Raw genomic sequence first — 19259 nt, forward strand, 5'->3', positions numbered from 1 at the left:
ATACTGGCTATTTATCATCTTCTTATGTCTACATTTTAATTGGGTTGTCTATTAATGAGCTCTAAGAATTCGTTATATATTCTGGTCATAGGTTACATGCATTGTAAATATGGTCTGTTTAAGGACTACTTTTCATTTTAATGATGTCATTTAAAGTTCTAAATTTTGATGGAATCTCATCAATTTTTTTTTCTTTTATATGTCATGGTTTTTGTATCCTAGGTAGTTCTTGCCTACCCTAAATTCATAAATATTTTCCCTTATAATTTCTTCTTAAAGTTTTATACTTTTAGGCTTTCTTATTTAAGTTCATAGATCCTTTCAAGTTATTTTCATGTATGGAAAAAAAGGGTTGAGGTTAATTTTTTATATATGGATACCAGGTGTTCTAGTGCCATTTGCTGAAGACACTATCTCTTCCTCAGCTCTTGAATCAAGTTTATATTCTATAAAATGCTAATGTTAAATAATCTTTCAAAACTCAGTGGACCATATATGTGTGGTTCTATTTCTAGATTCTCTGTTTTATTCAAATGATCTATATGTTTTTCCTTACACCAACACTGCCTTGATTACTGTAGCTTTAGAAGAAGTCTTAAAATTAGGTACTAAACGTCTTCCAACACTGTTTTTGTTTTTGTTTTTGGCTTTTCTGGGTCCTTTGTACTCCTACATAACTTTAAAATTTCAATATCCAATTCTTCATTTATAGCAAGTATACACAGACCTGAATTGTTATATATACCTTGTGTTTTCTAATCCTGCTAAATTCAAGTACAAGTTCTAGGGGCCCCTAGAGATTTCTTAGTATTTTCTCTGTAGATGATCATTTCATCTACATATAAAGATTTTGCTTCTGCCATGCCAATCCTATCCTAGTTGTGTTATTTTATTGCCAGACTATTTTGGTGGGGACTAGGTTTCAAATTTAATGGACAGATAAAGAGTAAGCATATCTGCCCTTGTTCCCCACCTTAAGGAGAAAGCATTGTGTCTTCTCCATTCATATAAGGCATTCTCGCTGGAAGTATAGAGTACATGTCTTTGATCTGTTGAGAAGGTTCTGTTCTACTTCTAGTCTCCTGTTAGCTTTTACCATGAACAGCTGTAGAATTTAGTCCAATACTCTTTCTCCAACTAGTGACAGGATCATATGGCTTTCTCCTTTCTTTTGTTAAAATGATGACTTTTGGGGGTGGATCTTCCAATGCTGAACCAACACTGCCATCCCTATAATAAAACCACTTTCTACATACTGCCAGATCTGACTTCTAAGAGTTTGGTTTGTTAAACAAATTTCTATCTAAGTTCATACTTTTTTCTTCTATTATCTTTATCCAGTTTTAGGATTAACACAATGTTGATTTCCTAAAATGAGGGGAGAAGTGTTCCTTCTTTTTTCTGCTTTGTTTGATATAATTTATCAGTTAAAATGTTTATGAGCCTACTGTTGTCATATAGGTAGGTTTTCAAGCTAGGAATATACTTTAATAGGTGCTATTCAAATTTTATATTTCCTCCAGAGTTAGTTTCATTAATTTGTCTTCTAAGTTACTTCTTAGAAGTTGTCAAATTTATTTCAAAAAAGATTTTTGTAATATGCTTTCTATATCTTTTTAAATTCTGTAAAATCTGTGGTAATGTCTCCTAGATCTTAATATTGTAATTTAAAAAATGTATAACTGATATTGTGTAACAGGAAGAAAAGGTCTAAAAGAGCAGGGGAATTGGGAGGGGTAGGGGAAGGGAAAAAAGGGAAAGGAAAAAATATGAGAAGAGGAAAAAAATGGATACAAGGTCTTTGCAAATAGGGAAGGGAGGGCAAGGGAAGGGGAAAAAAAATAAGAACCAAAGGACTCATGTAATGGTACAAGATCCCAATGATGAATGTAACTGTATTGTATACCTAAAATGTACCAATAAAGTTAATGGGGAAAAAAATAATAATTATCCATGGACACAGGCTATCTGAGTATCAGGACTGTACAGAGAGGCCCCATGAATGTAAAAAATGTGACAAAGCTTTTAAGTGGCCCTGTGACCTTTGAAATCATGAAAGGACCCACACTGGAGAGAAACCTCACACATGTGTGCAGTGCAGGAAAACCTTTGCTTTTTCCACCTACTATCGAAGACATGCACAAATTCACACTGGAGAAAAGCCCTATATATGCCAGCAATGTGGGAAATCCTTCCGGTGTTCCAGTTTCCTTGAAATACATGAAAGAATCCACACTGGAGAGAAACCTTTTGCAAGTAAGCATTGTGCAAAAGCCTTCACTCATGCCAGAACTCTTTGAATACATGAAAGAAACCATAATGGAGAGAAACCTTACATGTGTGATCTATGTGGGAAAGCTTTCTGAGAGTACGGCAAAATGCTAAGGCATGGAAAAACTCATAATGAGGACAGACATGTGAGGAATGTGGGAGAGTCTTCAGGAGCTATGATTACTTGCAAAAGCATACAAGGATTCATGCTGGCCAGAAACCCTAAATACAGAATGTGGAATGTCTCTTTATCTCCCATCCACTGTAGCATACCTAAGAATGCCTAGAGGAGGGCCTCCTGTCAAGGTAGAGTGGGAAAGCCTCTAGCATGTGGGTTCCTTTCACAGGGTTGAAAGAACACAGTATTGAGAAAAATATCATTAGTGGAAGAGATGTGCAAAACTCTTTAGTTGGTCCACGTGTAAGCATGTACACTGGATCAAAACCATGTGAATGAGAAAAATAGAAGAAAGATATCAGTTGTAACAGTTTCAGTGTCCTGTAAAAATTCCTTTGTCTTGATAGCCTATAAATGTAAGTAATATAAAGGATATAATGCCATACTTCATCTGAAGGAAACCTAAAAAAAAAAAAAAGAAGATATTACATCATGACCAAGTAGGATTCATTCCAAGGATGCAGGGATGGCTCAATCTATGCAAATCAATAACTATAATACACCATATTAACAGAGTCAAGGACAAAAACCATATGATCATCTCAATAGATGCAGAAAAATAGTATGACAAAGTCCAACACCCATTCATGATAAAACCCCTATAGAAAATTGGAACAGATGGTCATTATCTCAATCTCATAAAAGCCATCTAGAAAGTCCTTAGACTCCGCTTCCCAGAATGCCTGGAAGAGTTCCAGGCTGCTTTGCGAAGGTATGACGGGGAAGGTGCGAATGTCAGCACGGGTGGTAATCTGGACATTTTAATTCACATAACAAGAGGACAAAAGGAAGATGAACATTCTCTCAGGAGACTTTTTGTCAATATAAACCTAAAGCTCCTGTAATACAAATGTGTGAATTTCAGTACGTGTCTGGCTGGGTAGTAAGTTTTTGGTGACTGTAGTTAGCATCGTCACTACGCGGAAGTTTTCTTTGAACATGATTTGTACTTTTATATGAGCTACACAGTATCCAGAGAAGCTGCACAGATCCTCTAGGAGATGACTGTTGTTGCCACACTTTGCGCTTAACAAAGCTTGCTTTACGACTGAGCCCAGTTTGAAATGGGGGCTTCAATAGCAGAAGAAAATGGTGCGACCTGGATCTATCTTTGAAGTCGCCCAGAAAACCATCTGGACACAGGGACTGCGACCCCAGAAAGCGGAGGGCAGCACCAAGCGAGTATCTGTGCACAGAGGTCAGAGAGGGGAAACCGCTATCCCAAAGACTCAGAAAGTGAAAGAAGCTGGAAAAGATTTCACCTACTTAGTAGTGGTACTCATTGGCATCAGCATTACAGGTGCCTTGTTTTACGTGATTTTTCAAAGAACTTTTTTCTTCATCCAGTCCTAGTAAGATATATGGGAAAGCCTTAGAAAAATGCAGAACACATCCCGAGGTGATCAATTTCCTTGGTGAGCCTGTTAAAGGCTACAGGGAGATGATGAGACATGGTCGAAGGCATCATGTCAGTTTTATCGAATATGTAAAAGATGGGCTGAAACACACACGTGTGAAATTCTACATTGAAGAGTCCGAGCCAGGGAAGCAAGGAACAGTGCATGTGGAAGTGAAAGAGAATCCAAAGAATGGTGAATATGAATTTTGGTACATATTTGTGGAAGTGGAATCCTATCCTAGAAGAACCATTATCATTGAAGGTAATCGATTCCAAGATAATTAAAAGAATCAAGCAAGCATACTGTTTCCTGGTGGGTGTGAGATGGTGCAGATTCATTATGATCTTCACAACTCTCTTCCAGAATCTGTTCCAAACAGTAAGACAGGAGTATATCACTCATAAAGATGAATGTAATAGGATATTTGATGCATTTAGACAAGTCTTTCTTGTGAAAAATCATGAAATAGAACATAGAGCGTATTTTATGAGTGAATTTTCAATTATGGCAGTATTTCTGCTCTAATATTCATGATGAGAATTTTTTGTTACTGAATATTTTACAACATGTAAATAAAACAAATTTCAATATTTTGGGTTTTTTAAATATTACATAATTATATAAAGCCAGCAGAAAAAATTAGAACTAAGAAAAACATCAAGGGCTGGGGATTTAGCTCAGTGGCACTGTGCCTGCCTCACAAGCTCAAGGTCTTGAGTTCGATCCCCAGTACCAGGAAAAAAAAAATGTCAAAAACATCTTCCAGGGCCAGGGATTTAGCTCAGTGGTTCCGTCGCTTGCCTTGCAAGCACAAGGACCCAAGTTCAATCCCTGGTACCAAAAAAAAAAAAAAATCTTCCATATGATTTGGAATCTCTTAAGATAACATATAAAAGTATTTGAGAACTATAATCAGTTAGATGACAAATACATCATAGAAAGGTTGTGGAAATTGTATGACTTAGGAATCTATTTCCTGTTTCCCACTCCGCGATTCGAGGCACTGTCTACTGTGGGAGGAGAACACACTCTGCCATCTGGTGAACTGGCTCTCACTCCATCTGTTCTAGCAGGTGTGTGGGCTGTGCAGGTCCTTCAGCCTCATCAGACCTCACCGTTCCCTGGTTGGCTGGTGACTGAGACGATGGGTACAAGTGCCTTGACCATACAGGTGCCAGGAGGTGTCCCTGGCCCCTTCAGAATTTATGCTGATACTTGACACTGCCAAGAGAATGCCAGAAATAAGTGGGAGTTGTTCAAATGTGTGTGAGGACCTTTTTAAAAACTATTTTTTAAATATGAACATTTTATTTGAGGTATTTGCTGGAGACCTATTAAAAAGTGACTTTCACTTATAAGTCCTTATCACATAACTAAAGTGCCCTGTGGCCCCTTATCTGTGGAGGCTTCAGAATGGGGATTCCCCAGCACTATTTCTTTATTCTTTAGAACTGAGAGTGGAGGGGTTTCTGATGGGTTTTTGAGATCCTAGCATATTCAGGATAGAAAGATCTTCAGGAAATTTGTTTCCTTGCTTAGTTTATCTCCTTACTTAAGTGAGTTAAAGTTTTGGTTTAACTGCTGTCTGAAGTGTTTTATTACTTTAATTCTAAAAATTTCACATGTTTAGGAAGTATGGAAGTGTCACAGCAGAACTGTTTTCTCCCTGAGGGAACATGCTTTCAGTGATAGGGAGAACTCAATTTGGGTTAGGTCTCTCAGCCAGTTTTTCTGCCTTCCCAGTAGATTGTTTCTTATTATACAAAACTATTATTTTGTGTGCATAATAAACTTTTTAAGTTTTTAAATGTGATCTTATTTTGTTTTTTGCAATATACATACAGATTATCTGCATCTACCTAGCTCTACTAGTGAATCTAAATCTAGTTTGATTTTATTCAACTGCTCATTGACATAACTTTACATCCAAAGATGTATCACCATTTAAAATTATAAAAAGGTATTGCACCTTGAGACCATAATGTTAAATAAAATAAATCAGACATGGACTTAAATATCACATGGTTTCTCTTATGTGAAAAATCCAAAATATAAATAAAGAGCAAAGTAAAAAATAGATAATAGGAAGTAGGGAGATAGATCTTTCTCAGATGAGAAGGGGATCAACAAATGGAAGGAGGGAAGGGAAGCAGATGGAAAAAGATTAAGATGTGTTATGTACATGTACCGACTCCCTACAAACAGTGTAATCATCATATACTACAAACATGTACTAATAAAAAGGCAGTTTTGTCATTTTATAAGCATTACTGTTTATCATTTTATAAACATTAATTGTTTATATCACAAAATTACTGAAACATGTTAGTATAGGAGAATTTAAAATCAAGGGGAAATAAGCCACCAACAACCAGAACACAAGAAAATATAAATAATTTATTTCTTGTCTACAGTTATTAATGATGTTCCCTAAAACACAGAAACTTAGAGATAATTACATATAAACATTAATCTACTTAAAATCACCTTAAGGAAAAATGTTTTATATTCTACATACATGAGCAAAATAAGGTTTCTCTTGGATTTTTTTGTCTTATTAGAAGCTTCACAAAGTGACTATAAAGCAAATGAAACACTTCTCTTCCCTGACAATTTAGTTTTCTACCCATAATTAATATGAGGCAATTTTATATAAATCTTACAATAACAAGTATTTGTTGAGGCAATCATTTGATCAACTGCAACAATCAATGCTATGCAGAAAAGCATCTGATAATCTGGAAGCCCTGTATTTTAAATTAGTTGATTATAAGATAATTAAAAAGATTTTTGTAATATGCTTTCTATATCCTTTTAAATTCTGTAAAATCTGTCCTAATGTCCTCTAAATTTTGATACTGTAATTTTAAAAATGTATAATTGATATTGTGCAATAGGAAGAAAAGGTCTAAAGGAGTAGGGGAAGTGGGAGGGGTAGGAGAAAGGAAAGAAGGGAAAAGAAAAAATATGAGAAAAGAAAAAAAGTGGAAACAGTCTTTACAAATAGGGAAGGGTGGAGGGGGTGAAGGGAGGGCAAGGGCAGGGGAAAAAAATAAGAACCAAGATATATCATGTAAAGGTACAATATCCCAATGATGAATGTAACTGTATTTTATACCTAAAATGTACCAATAAACTTAATGGGAAAAAAAGGATAAAAAAATAAAAGCCATCTATAAAAAACTAATACACAACATCACACTAAATGGACAAACTGAAATCTTTCACTCTAAAATAAGGAACAAGACAAATATGTCCACTATCACCACTCTTATTCAATATAGTTCTGCAAACATTTGCCACAGCAATTAGACAAGAGAAAGAAATAAAAGGAATAAGGACTGTGTTAGGGATCAATGGAACAGAAGAAAGCAGAAACAACTACAGACATACTCAGCCATCTTATCTTTGACAAAGGAGCCAAACACCTTCACTGGAGGACAGATAGTGTCTTTAATAAATGATGCTGGAAAAACCGGCTTTCTACATGCCAAAGATTAAAATAAGCCCCATATTGTTCACCATGCACTAAACTAAAATGAAAAAGGATCAAAGATCTAAATATTAAAGCAGAAACACTAAATTTTCTGGAAGATAGGATAGGTAGGACTTTTGAAGACATTGGTGTACACAAAGACTTTATGAACAAAAAACTTATTGCACAGGAAATATCACAAAGAATCAACAATGGGGATCTTATCTTACTAAACTGCTTTTGCACAGCAAAAGAAATCACCAACAGAGTGAAGCGACAACCCACAGTGTGGGAAAAAATTTATTCCTCAGACAAAGGAATAATATTGAGAATATATAAAGAACTCAAAAAAATCAGACCTCCCCAAATTTAAATACCCAATCCAAAAATGGGCATCAGAGATGAATACACACTTCTCAGATGAAGAAGTAGAAATGGCAAATAAATACACGAAAAAATGTTCAGCATCACTGGTCATTCAAGAGATGCAAATTGAAACAATGCTGAGATTCTATCTCACTCCAAAAAGAATGGCTGCTATCAAGAAATCAACCAACAACAAATGTGGGCAGGGCTGTAGGGAAAAAGGAACACTTCTCCACTGTTTCTGGGAGTATAGGCTGGTGCAACAACTGTGGAAATCAGTGTGGAGATTTCTAAAAAAAACTAGAGGTTCCATTCAACCCAGCTATTCCCTGTCTTAGTATGTTCCCCCCAAAATTAAAAACATCATGTCATAGTGATTATGCACACCCATGTTTATAGAACCACAGTTTCTCATAGCTAAAGCTTGGAAATAGCCCAAGTGCCCATCAACTGATGAATAAATAAAAAAGATGTGGGGTCTTTTTTATACAATGGTGTACTACTCTGCCATAAAGAATGACAACCTTGAGACATTTCTAGCTAAATGGATGCACCTTGAGACCATACTCTTCAGTAAAATAAATTGGATACACGTGTAAATATCACATGGTTTCTCTGTTACAAGAAACTCAAAGTGTAAATAAGGACCAAAATATATAATAGACATTGGGAAATGGGAAGAAAATGTTCAAATGGGAAGAGGAACAAGGTAAGGGGGAGGGTGAAAGAATTGACAGAAAAGAAAAGAATGGTCTCTTTTAGATAAAGAGGGGAGCAGGTTGAAGGAATTGGAGGGAAATGGGAAAGAAAGCAGCAGCAAGAAATATCATGTACAGGTACAAATTCCCTATGATGAATGTTAACACTATGTACATCTAAAATGTACCAGTAAAATAAAAAGTAAAAAGAAGAAGAAGACTGTGTGAGTTGTTATGATCTGGTTCTCATAGGTCATCTGAAAAATTTGTTAAAATAATTAAATGGGTATCCCTTAAGCTTGGAGAAAATGCTGGATGAGACTTCTCTTGGTGAATGAAGGAGCAGCTACCTGGAAACATCTACTGCAGTCTTTATTCACTAATGGGACTCCAAAATTTTCATCACCTTATGGGAAATACATCCCAATAAACACTGGTAAATATACTATTGTAATATATTTACACTGGTTATCATCAAAAGTTTAAGTTTTCTGTGGGTAAAACAATAAGGTTCTCTTATTAAAAGATGCTCTTGATACAAAACTAAATTAAGAGACAAAGATTTCCATATAGCTGTGACACTCATTGTTGTTAATTTCATGATGTATGAAATGTATTCAAGCCTTCCAGGTGTACAGGTCTTCTAAAATATAAAAGTAGGATTGTTTGTGTTTATCTTTTCCTTTAGACTAAGGTATCTTCTCTTGTGCTCCAGCTACTTGTAAGAGGTACATGTCAAGCCAGCATGAGACCACCAGTCAAATGATGTTTTTTTAAAAAATAAATAAAAAAGCTTATGTGATGTGTATGTTATATATGTGTCACTACACTTAGAGATGCTCAGGCACTGAACAGTCCAGACAATGTCACAAACTTCCTCAATAACATCCTTTAAAAGATAACAAATTAGGTGAGAGCTTCTTTGTATACTAGATGGAGATGATTGGCTAAAAAGGCTATTCTATACTAAGATAGACATTTAAATATATTTCAAAGATAATGTCATGCTGAAATAATGTCATGTGTGTGGCTCTTGGTCTCTACTTTTCTCTGTGAAATTTTATAATTATTATCTATTAACATTCTCCTGGGATTCAACTTTTAAAACAACCATGATTGGTAAGAAATAATAGTCCCCTGGCTATACTTTTTTCAAAGTTAATAATAATAGTTAATAAAGTTAATAATAATAGTTAAGCTCACTGCTCCCACTGCAACACTGATGTCAATGATCTTCTCTTCTGGGTGATCAACAACTGAAGTATGGAGTCCAGAACTAAAAAGGTAACTGGGCTAAGAGAACAGCCAAAATTTTGGCCCTGGACCTCCAAGGTCAACAAGGAGCCAGGACAGGAGAAAACCTTTTCTACAGGATCCTACAACTTTGGTGAGTCACTGAACCTCCTGAACAAGGTGATTGCTGGACCCCAGAGGGCAAGAATCAATAAATGTAGAGTGTGCCAAAAAAGAGTGTCATCATGGGGCCGGGGATTTAGCTCAGTGGTTTTGCCGCCTGCTGCACAAGCACAAGGACCTGAGTTCGATCCCCAGTACCAAAAAAAAAAAAAAAAAAGAGTGTCATCAAAGAGGGAAAGGTCTCCCATGCTTTCACAGAAAGCAATATTGTCAAGCAAGACCATGACCCATCCTGGCAGCTGACACTGACAGAAGAGCTGAGAGGCTCTGTATATGGCTTCAAAATTAATACCTGATGAGCCAGGGATTTAGCTCAGTGGCTCCAGTGCTTGCCTTGCAAGTGCAAGGTTCTGAGTTCGATCCCCATGCCAAAAATAAAATAATAATAATAATGATGATGATGATGATGATGATGATGATGATGCCTGAGACTTACTGACAATAATAGAGAACACGAAATTAATTTTGATTAACATAAGTCTCATTTTAACTTGGTCTTAAATATCCAGAAGAAAAGTATACCTGTAAGGTCAGACCAAGGCATGATTGAGACCACCAAGGCAGACAAAGTCTAAGCAACATGCGATGAGTTTATTGCCATCTGGGTGCAGATGGGCCAAGGGCGAGAAGGCCACTGGGACTGAGAGGAAGGTGTCCATGGTTGATATGGGGTATTTTAGGTAGGGGAGGGGGCACTGGTCAAGAGGGTGGAAATTTTAGAGTCCCATGGGTGATGGATCTGGGGCTGGCTGATAAACAGTGCCATGGTGAGAGCAGCAGGGCAGGTGCTGGCTTCTTGTTATCTCTGTACACCTGTGGATGCAGGTAGTGGGACTGCTTGGGTGGGGGTCCAACTTGGGGACCTGTCAATAACCAAAAGATGTATGGAAACAATACCATAGTAATAAAAGCTAGGTATAAAAAGGGGCTCCAATCACTGACCCCTTCTGGCAGTTTCCAACTACACCATTAGGTGACCACTGTTATGGCTCAGTGAGGCTAAACAACTATGGTGGAGACCAGCCACCAGGACAGGGTGAGGAGGACCCCCCTGGGCAGGCCCACCAGCTGACGGCTGAGCCAAATGGAGCCAGGCAGGGCTGAGTGGGGTCGAGTGGTTGCAGGCTGACCGGGACCTACTTGCTCTGGCTTGCTTCACCAGCTTGCCACCAGCCACCAGGACAGGGTGAGGAGGACCCCCCAAGGAAGGCCCACCAGCTGACGGCTGGGCCGCATGGGTGCTTCCAACAACATCCCCCCCCCACCCTCTGGCCTTTTGGCTGGGCAGCTACTTGGTTACACACTGCAGAGGCACAGGGGGACATAAAAGCCATTGTCCTGAGCGCCAGAAGTGAACAACAGAGAGAGCGCCTGTCTCAGGCTCCCTGATGAAAACAAGCCCACTGGAAAAGTGAAAGGAATCTCTGCAATAAAGGCACACCAGACCATCGTGATAGGTAAGTTGGAGGGATCATCAGCTCCCATCGGAAACCGGACTTTCTTCAGGGGAAAAGCAGCTGAAACCCGCAATACAAACTTGCAGAGTATAACCCTGCAGGAGGACAGGGAACTTAACTTGGGACTTGCAACCAAAAATCTGCCTGAATGTCACAGGTGGGGGACTAGCTTACTGAGACTCATTGACTTATAACTGCACACTGCTACCCATGTTGTCTATTGTGAAGGCAGAGACATACCCTGAAGGAGTCTCTTTATTTTTTAAAGGTGATAGATTAATAACTACCACAAATTGTCATTCTCTAAGAGAGATTTCATGCTATGGTGTTGCTGATTGCATGAATTGGCCTAAGGTGTCGTGATTGATCTAAACAGTTTTCCTTCCTTGTATAATCAAAACCTAAAGACCAGCTATATCTGAAAGATACCTCTGAGAAACAATCATTCCATAAGGGTTTTAAATACATCAACAAAGATACTTACAATAAACAACTTCAAAATATCAACCCAGGAACTAAATCAAGGACAGTACCAAAAACAAAAAAGAGAAGACATTTAAGCAAGTCACAAACTCAGACTTCCACCCCACAAAAGGCAATTTCTGGGGGAAATGAGGTGCAAAAGTCTGATAATCAACCACCTGGAGACCCTGAACTGATAGCACAGGAAGTAACAAAACAGATGAATGAGGCTCTAGAAAAATTCGAAGCAGAAATAATCTCCCAGATAACTACAGAGATGGTGAGCAGAGTGAAAAACATGATTAGAGGCTCTAGAACAGAAACTGATAAAAAAAAAAAATAGATAAGCTCAGAAACATGCTGGAAGCCATGAATGCCCAGCATAAGAAAGAAATGGAAACCATGATCATCCAACATAAGAAAGAAATGGAATCCATGAAACAGATTCAAACAGATATTCAGGAGATTAAAAACTCCACTGAAAGCATGCAGAACAGATTAAGAGGATCTGAAGATAGAATATCAGATATAGAAGACAGGATTGTGGCAAATGACCATGAAAACAGATTTCTAAAATTAGTAAGGGACCATGAGAAATCAATCCAGCAGCTGCTAGATGATGCAAAGAAGAATAACATAAGACTCATAGGAGTCCAAGAAAAAACAGGAGAAAGTACAATTGACATAAAAAAAACTGTTGACAGAAGTAATAGTAGATAACTTCCCAGACAGAGGAGGAGAATTGGACATATAGATAAGGGAGGCATACAGAACTCCAACCAGCCATGATCAAAAAAAATCTACACCTAGACATATAATAGTCAAGATCCCAGAAACCCAACAGAAGAACAAAATCCTACAGGCAGAGAAAAGAAAGATATCAACTATAAAGAAAAGCCCATCAGAATCACAGCAGACTTCTCAACACAAACCCTCAAATCAAGGAGAGCCTGGAGTGAAGTATTTCAAGCCCTAAAAGAAAATAACTTCCAACCTAGACTGTTGTATCCTGCAAAATTATCTTTCAAAATCATTGGTGAAATTAGATACTTCCATGACAAAGAACACCTGAAAAATTTCATGAACACCAAACCAGCACTCCAAACAATTCTAACCAGTATCCTAGAAAAACGCAATGAAAGTCACAACTCCAAGAGGCTCAACAGAGGGAAGCCACCAGACAAGGTAAGAAACTAAAGGGAAAGGGGGAAAAAGAAATGAGAGCCAACAGCAGTAAAACATCATGACAAGGATGAGGCAATATCTCTCAATTATAACTACCAATGTTAATGGCTTCAATTCACCAATCAAATGAAATAGACTGACAGAATGGATTAAGAAGCAAAATCCAGCAATATGCAGTATACAAGAAACACACCTAACTCAAAAAGAAATTCATAGACTGAAAGTAAAAGGATGGAAAATGGCTCTCCACACTGCAGGAACTCAGAAAAACACAGGGGTAGCAATCTTATTTGCAGGCAACGTAGATTTCAAACCAAAACTAATTAAGAGAGACAAAGATGGTCATTACATCCTTGTGAAGGGAACAATCCAAGAGGAAGAGATGACAATCCTAAATATATAGGCACCAAATATGAATGCCCCCAACTACACAAAACAAATATTAATGGACATGAAAAACCAAATAAGCATTAATACAGTTGCAGTGGGGGACCTTAATACCCCACTATCACAAATAGACAGATCATATAGACAAAAAATTAACAACAAAATTCTAGAACTGAACCAAGCTATTCAACAAATGGACTTAATAGATATTTACAGAGTGTTCCACCCCACAAAATCAGAATACACATTCTTTTCAGCTGCACACGGGTCATTCTCCAAAATAGACCACATGCTAGCTCACAGGATATGTATAAGTCAATCTAAAAGAATTGAAATTACCCCCTGTATATTATCAGACCATAGTGCAATAAAATTGGAGATCAATAACATGAGAAACTGCAAAACTCCCACAAACACCTGGAAATTGAATAAAACCCTCCTGAACAACCAATGGGTGACAGAAGAAATTAGACAGTTTCTACAAGGAAATGATAATGCCAGTACAACATATAGGAATCTATGGTACACAATGAAAGCAGTTCTACGAGGGAAATTCATAGCAGTGAATGTCCATATTAGGACATCAGAGAGAACTCAGATAAATTACCTAATGCAGTACCTCAAACTCCTAGAAAAAGAATAACAAACCCAAACCCTGTACAAGAGAGGAAATTATAAAGATCAGAGCAGAAATCAATGCAATGGAGACTAAGAGAATGATACAAAAAATTAAAGAATCAAAGAGTTGGTTTTCTGAAAGAATAAATAAAATCGATAAACCTTTAGCCAACCTTATCAAAAAAAAGGAAAGAAAAGACTCAAATCCATGCAATTAAGAATGAAAAAGGGGAAGTCACAACAGAACCAGCAGAAATCCAGAGTATCATCAATACCTACTTCAAGTACCTGTACTCTAATAAAATGGAAAACACAGAAGAAATGGGCAGATTCCTAGATACCTATGAATTGCCAAAGTTAAATGAAGAAGATATAGAAATTCTAAACACCCCAATTACAATGAGTGAAATTGAAAATGTAATACAAAATTTACCAACAAAGAAAAGCCCAGGTCCTGATAGGTTCACTGCTGAATTCTACAAGACATTTAAAGAAGAACTAATGCCATTACTCTTTAAACTCATCAAGGAAATTGAAAGGGAAGCAAGGCTTCCAAACTCATTCCTGGAAGCAAGTGTTACTTTGATTCCAAAATCAGGGAAAGACCCAACCCAAAAAGAGAACTACAGGCCAAACTCCCTAATGAACATAGATGCAAAAATCCTCAACAAGGTACTAGCAAACAGAATACAGAGTGTCATCAAAAGATCATACACTCTGACCAAGTTGGATTTATCCCAGGGATGCAAGGATGGTTCAACATTCGTAAATCAATAAATGTAATACACCATATTAAGGACAAGGACATATAAGTCAAGGACAAAAACCCTATGATCATCTCAATAGATGCAGAAAAAGCATTCGACAAAATCCAGCACCCATTCATGCTAAAAACCCTACAGAAAACTGGAATAGAAGGTCTTTATCTTAACCTGATTAAGGCTATCTATGAAAAACCAACAGCCAACATCATACTAAATGGTCAAACTGAAAACTTTCATGCTAAAATCAGGAACAAGACAAGGATGCCCACTATCACCACTCCTGATTAATATAGTTCTGGAAACATTAGCCACAGCAATTAGAAAAGAGAAAGAAATAAAATGAATAAATATAGGAAAGGAAGAAGTGAAACTGTCATTATTTGCTGATGATATGATACTCTATATAGAAGACCCAAAAAACTCAGTCAAAAACCCTGTAGACCTAATTGACAGATTCAGTAGAGTAGCTGGGTATAAGGTCAACACTCAAAAAAAAATAGCCTTCTTATACACAAATAGCAGACTCATTGAGAAAGAAATTAGGGAAACAATTTCTTTTACAATAGCATCCAAAAAAGTGAAATATCTAGGAATCAATCTAACAAAGGAAGCAAAAGATCTCTATACTGAAAACTACAGCACCCTGAAAAAGGACATCGAGGAGGATATGAGAAAATGGAAAGACATCCCTTGTTCCTGGGCAGGAAGAATCAATATAGTGAAAATGGCCATACTTCCAAAACTGCTATACAGATTTAATGCAATGCCAATTGAAATTCCAACAATATACTTCACAGAGCTAGAGAAAACAATCCAAAAATTCATTTGGAACCAGAAGAGACCTAGAATAGCAAAAGCAATTCTGGGCAACAGAGACATGGCTGGGGGTATCACAATACCCAACTTGAAGCTATACTACAAAGCTACTGTGATAATAACAGCATGGTACTGGCAAAGAAACAGACCCGAGGATCAGTGGAATAGATTAGAAGATGCAGAAACAACTCCAGACATACTCAGCCACCTCATCTTTGACAAAGGAGCCAACCACCTTCATTGGAGGAAAGATAGCCTATTCAATAAATGGTGTTAGAAAAACTGGATTTCAACCTGTCAGAGCTTAAAACTAGACTCGTATCTATCACCATGCACTAAACTAAGATCAAAGTGGATTAAAGATCTAAATATTAAGACAGAAACACTAAACTTGCTGGAAGATAAGTTAGGTAGAACTCTTGAAGATATTGGCATAGGAAAAGACTTTATGAACAAAACCTCAGTAGCACAGGAACTAGCAGAAAGAATCAACAACTGGGATTTCATCTTATTAAAAAGCTTCTGCACTGCAAAAGAAACCACCAACAGAGCTAAGAGAACCTACAATGTGGGGAAATAAATTTTAACAGCTGTAACTCAGACAAATGGCTACTATCTAGAATATATAAAGAAATGAAAAAATCAGATCCCCCCAATTTCAAAGACCCAATTCAAAAATGGGCATCTGAAAGGAACAGACATTTCTCAGACAAAGAAGTAAAAGCAGCAAATAAACATATGAAAAAATGTTCAACATCACTGGTCATTCAAGAGATGCAAATGAAAACAACACTGAGATTCCACCTCACCCCAGAAAGAATAGCTGCTATCAAGAAATCAACCAGTAACAAATGCTGGCGGGGATGTGGAGAGAAAGGAATCCTTCTCCATTGTTGGTGGGCGTGCAGACTGGTGCAACTGTGAGACCAAAGTAACTCCATTTTGCTTATGTGAGACCAGAATGACTCCATTTTGCCCAAAATGGAGTAGTCTCCTTTGTCCTCTCACATTAATGATTAAAATGTGCTTGATCTAGGACAAAAGACACAATCTGTAACACAGGATTCCTAAGTTTATTACTCAGCCATCTGTTTACCCAGGAAATGAACATCCTGGGCCCACTATCTGTAGGAACAATCTGTCAATGAGATGACTGTCAGTACTGGGTGGTCGTGACCATTAGTCACCGTGTCTGCTGACCATTAATACGTGACAGTCGCCCACTGACCTTTGTCCTTCTCTTCTTTTGTAAAACCTATACGTAATCACCCCTTACCCCTGATGAGTTCAGCCAATCAGAAATATACACTTCATGCATGTTAAGCGCTGACCAATCATTGTAATTACTAAGTGGAAAATCTCCAAACCTTGCTGTAACCTCTATAAAAACCCCGCTAATTTGGAACTCGGGGCTCTCAATCTCGATCCGTTGTGTCAGTGACAATTGAAAGTCCCTGCTTAAGCTTGAATAAACGACCCTCGTGTGCTTACATCAGAAACGGCCTCCTGGTGGTCTTTGGGACTTCGCAATCTGGGCACAACACAACCACTATGGAAATCAGTGTGGTGATACCTCAAAGAACTAGGGCTGAAGGTCCCATTTGACCCAGCTATTCCCCTGCTGGGTATTTTCCCAAAAGAATTAAAAGAATCATACCACAGAGCTCTGGTGGCAGGAGGAACGGCAGCAGCCGAGCAGCATAGCTCCGCAAGGCTCCTGTGCGCCGCGGCACGCAGCTTATGCACGCACACCCCCAAAGCCAAGATGCCCAAGAGGAAGGTCAGCTCTGCCAAAGGGGCAGCGAAGGAGGAGCCCAAGAGGAGATCGGCGAGGTTGTGGGCTAAACCTGCTCCTCCAAAAGTGGAAACGAAGCCAAAAAAGACAGCGGGATAGGATAAATCTTCCGACAAAAAACTGCAAGCAAAAGGGAAAAGGGGACCAAAAGGGAAACAGGCTGAAGTGGTTAATCAAGAACCTAAGGAAGATTTACCCACGGAAAACGGAGAAACTAAAAATGAGGAGAGCGCAGCCTCTGATGAAATGGAAGAGAAAGAAGCCAAGTCTAACTGAGCACACCACATCTTATCAGTGCTCCCTTCTTATACAATCCAGAGGAATATTTTTATCAACTATTTTGTAAATGCAAGTTTTTTAGTAGCTCTAGAAACATTTTTAAAAAGGAGGGAATCCCACCTCATCGCATTTTTTTAAGTGTAAATGATTTTTTTTTAGAGGTGAAATCATTTGCTGGTTGTTTACTTTTTGGTACAACCAGAAAATAGTGGGATATTGAATTATGGCAGGCTTTGACTGTCCTGGGTGTCAGCTTAACATTCCATAGGTGGGAGTTAGTTTTATATTCTGCAATATAAAGCATACTAAATGGTAATTTGGAGTCAGAGTCATGCATTTAATAAGTCTTGGATATTTTAAATGACTTCTATTCCCATATTTTTAGTAGAATTGTTTCCTAAAGAAAACTACTTCCTGATCGTTGCCCTGTCAGAATTGTGTGTGCTCTGTAACATCTTTTTTGGCCATGCTAGTCCAGTTTGCCTAATTTTGCTAATGTGCTCTGAAAGATTGAAAATTTGAGTATGTAGTGTATATGATAAGAAATTGTGAATTGATGAGACTTAAGTAACACTTCATCAGCATTCGAAAATACTGGTACTTAATCCTTTGATGGAAAATTTGCCTTCAAATTTGAAGCTGGAAAATCACTGGAATAACTGAAAAAGAAACAATCCATAGTTTTTTAGATTTTCGGTACATGTGTTAAAAATTGTACAAAGTGAAGTGTCTGTACTGATCCTCAACACAACCAAAAAAATCTAAAATGTGGAAAAAAAAAAAAAGAATCATACCACAGAGATATATGTGTACCCATGTTTATTGTGGCACAGTTTGTAATAGCTAAAGCTTGGAAACAGCCCAAGTGCCCATCAACTGGAAACTGGATAAAGAAGATGTGTTTTTTTTTTATAAAATGGTGTACTACTCAGCCATAAAGAATGAGAAACTAGAGTCATTTATAGCTAAATGGATGCATATTGAGGCTATACTCTTAAGTGAAATAAATAAGACACACATGTGTAAACACCAAATAGTTTCTCTAGTGTGAGAAACTGATAGTGTAAATAAGGACTAAAAGGATTAATAACTAATAATTGATACTTTGAAATAGGAAAAGGTCCAAAGGGGTAGGGGTGGTGGGAGGAGATGGGGAAAGGAAAGAATGGAAAGGAAAAATTATGAGAAAAGAAAAAAAAATGGAAATGAAGTACACAAATAGGGAAGGGTGGAGGGGTGAAGGGCACACAGGTAATGGGGAAAAAATAAGAACCAAGATACATCATGTACAGGTACAAGCACCCAAAGATACATGTAAATGTATTGTATACCTAAAATGTACCAATAAAAAAATTTAAGAAAAAAAAAAAAACTATGGTGGAAGTTTAACAAGTCTTTAAATTCCTTAACTAAAATTGTCCTTCAAAACTGTCAAACTCTCCATCTTCTTACAACTAAAACTAGAAGAACTTGTGACAAGAAATATCAGATTTATAGATAACCTCCATCAGTAGAAGAGTCTAAGAGCCAGCTGGTTACAGTTGCTATTCCAGTCCCTTAAGATCAGTGTTTGAATATGGCTCTTTCTCCAACCAGCCTTTCCATTCTAGTGTTCATGCTTTGATTATACATGTTTTAATTTCTTAGAAAATTTGTTTATTCTTACCTAGAGGCTGCCAAACTCCAAATGAT

The 19259-nt window shown here is 37.5% G+C and overlaps 3 pseudogenes across 1 annotated transcript; all 3 read left to right on the plus strand.

Annotated features, from left to right (window-relative positions):
* The first annotated feature begins 208 nt into the window (after positions 1-208).
* LOC147824399 (uncharacterized) lies at positions 209-2497 on the plus strand (annotated as a pseudogene). The gene has a single exon (XR_015442390.1). The product of XR_015442390.1 is annotated as an uncharacterized LOC147824399 (transcript).
* Positions 2498-3388: 891 nt separating this feature from the next.
* On the plus strand, positions 3389-4193 carry LOC101723620 (mitochondrial import inner membrane translocase subunit Tim21 pseudogene; annotated as a pseudogene).
* A 13065-nt stretch (positions 4194-17258) lies between these two features.
* Positions 17259-17927, plus strand: LOC101723261 (non-histone chromosomal protein HMG-14 pseudogene; annotated as a pseudogene).
* Positions 17928-19259: the final 1332 nt, after the last annotated feature.

Source organism: Heterocephalus glaber, unplaced genomic scaffold (assembly GCF_053883595.1).
Source record: "Heterocephalus glaber isolate CG9 unplaced genomic scaffold, H.glaber_assembly_v1.0 deba00001545, whole genome shotgun sequence".
Taxonomy (NCBI): Eukaryota; Metazoa; Chordata; class Mammalia; order Rodentia; family Bathyergidae; genus Heterocephalus; species Heterocephalus glaber.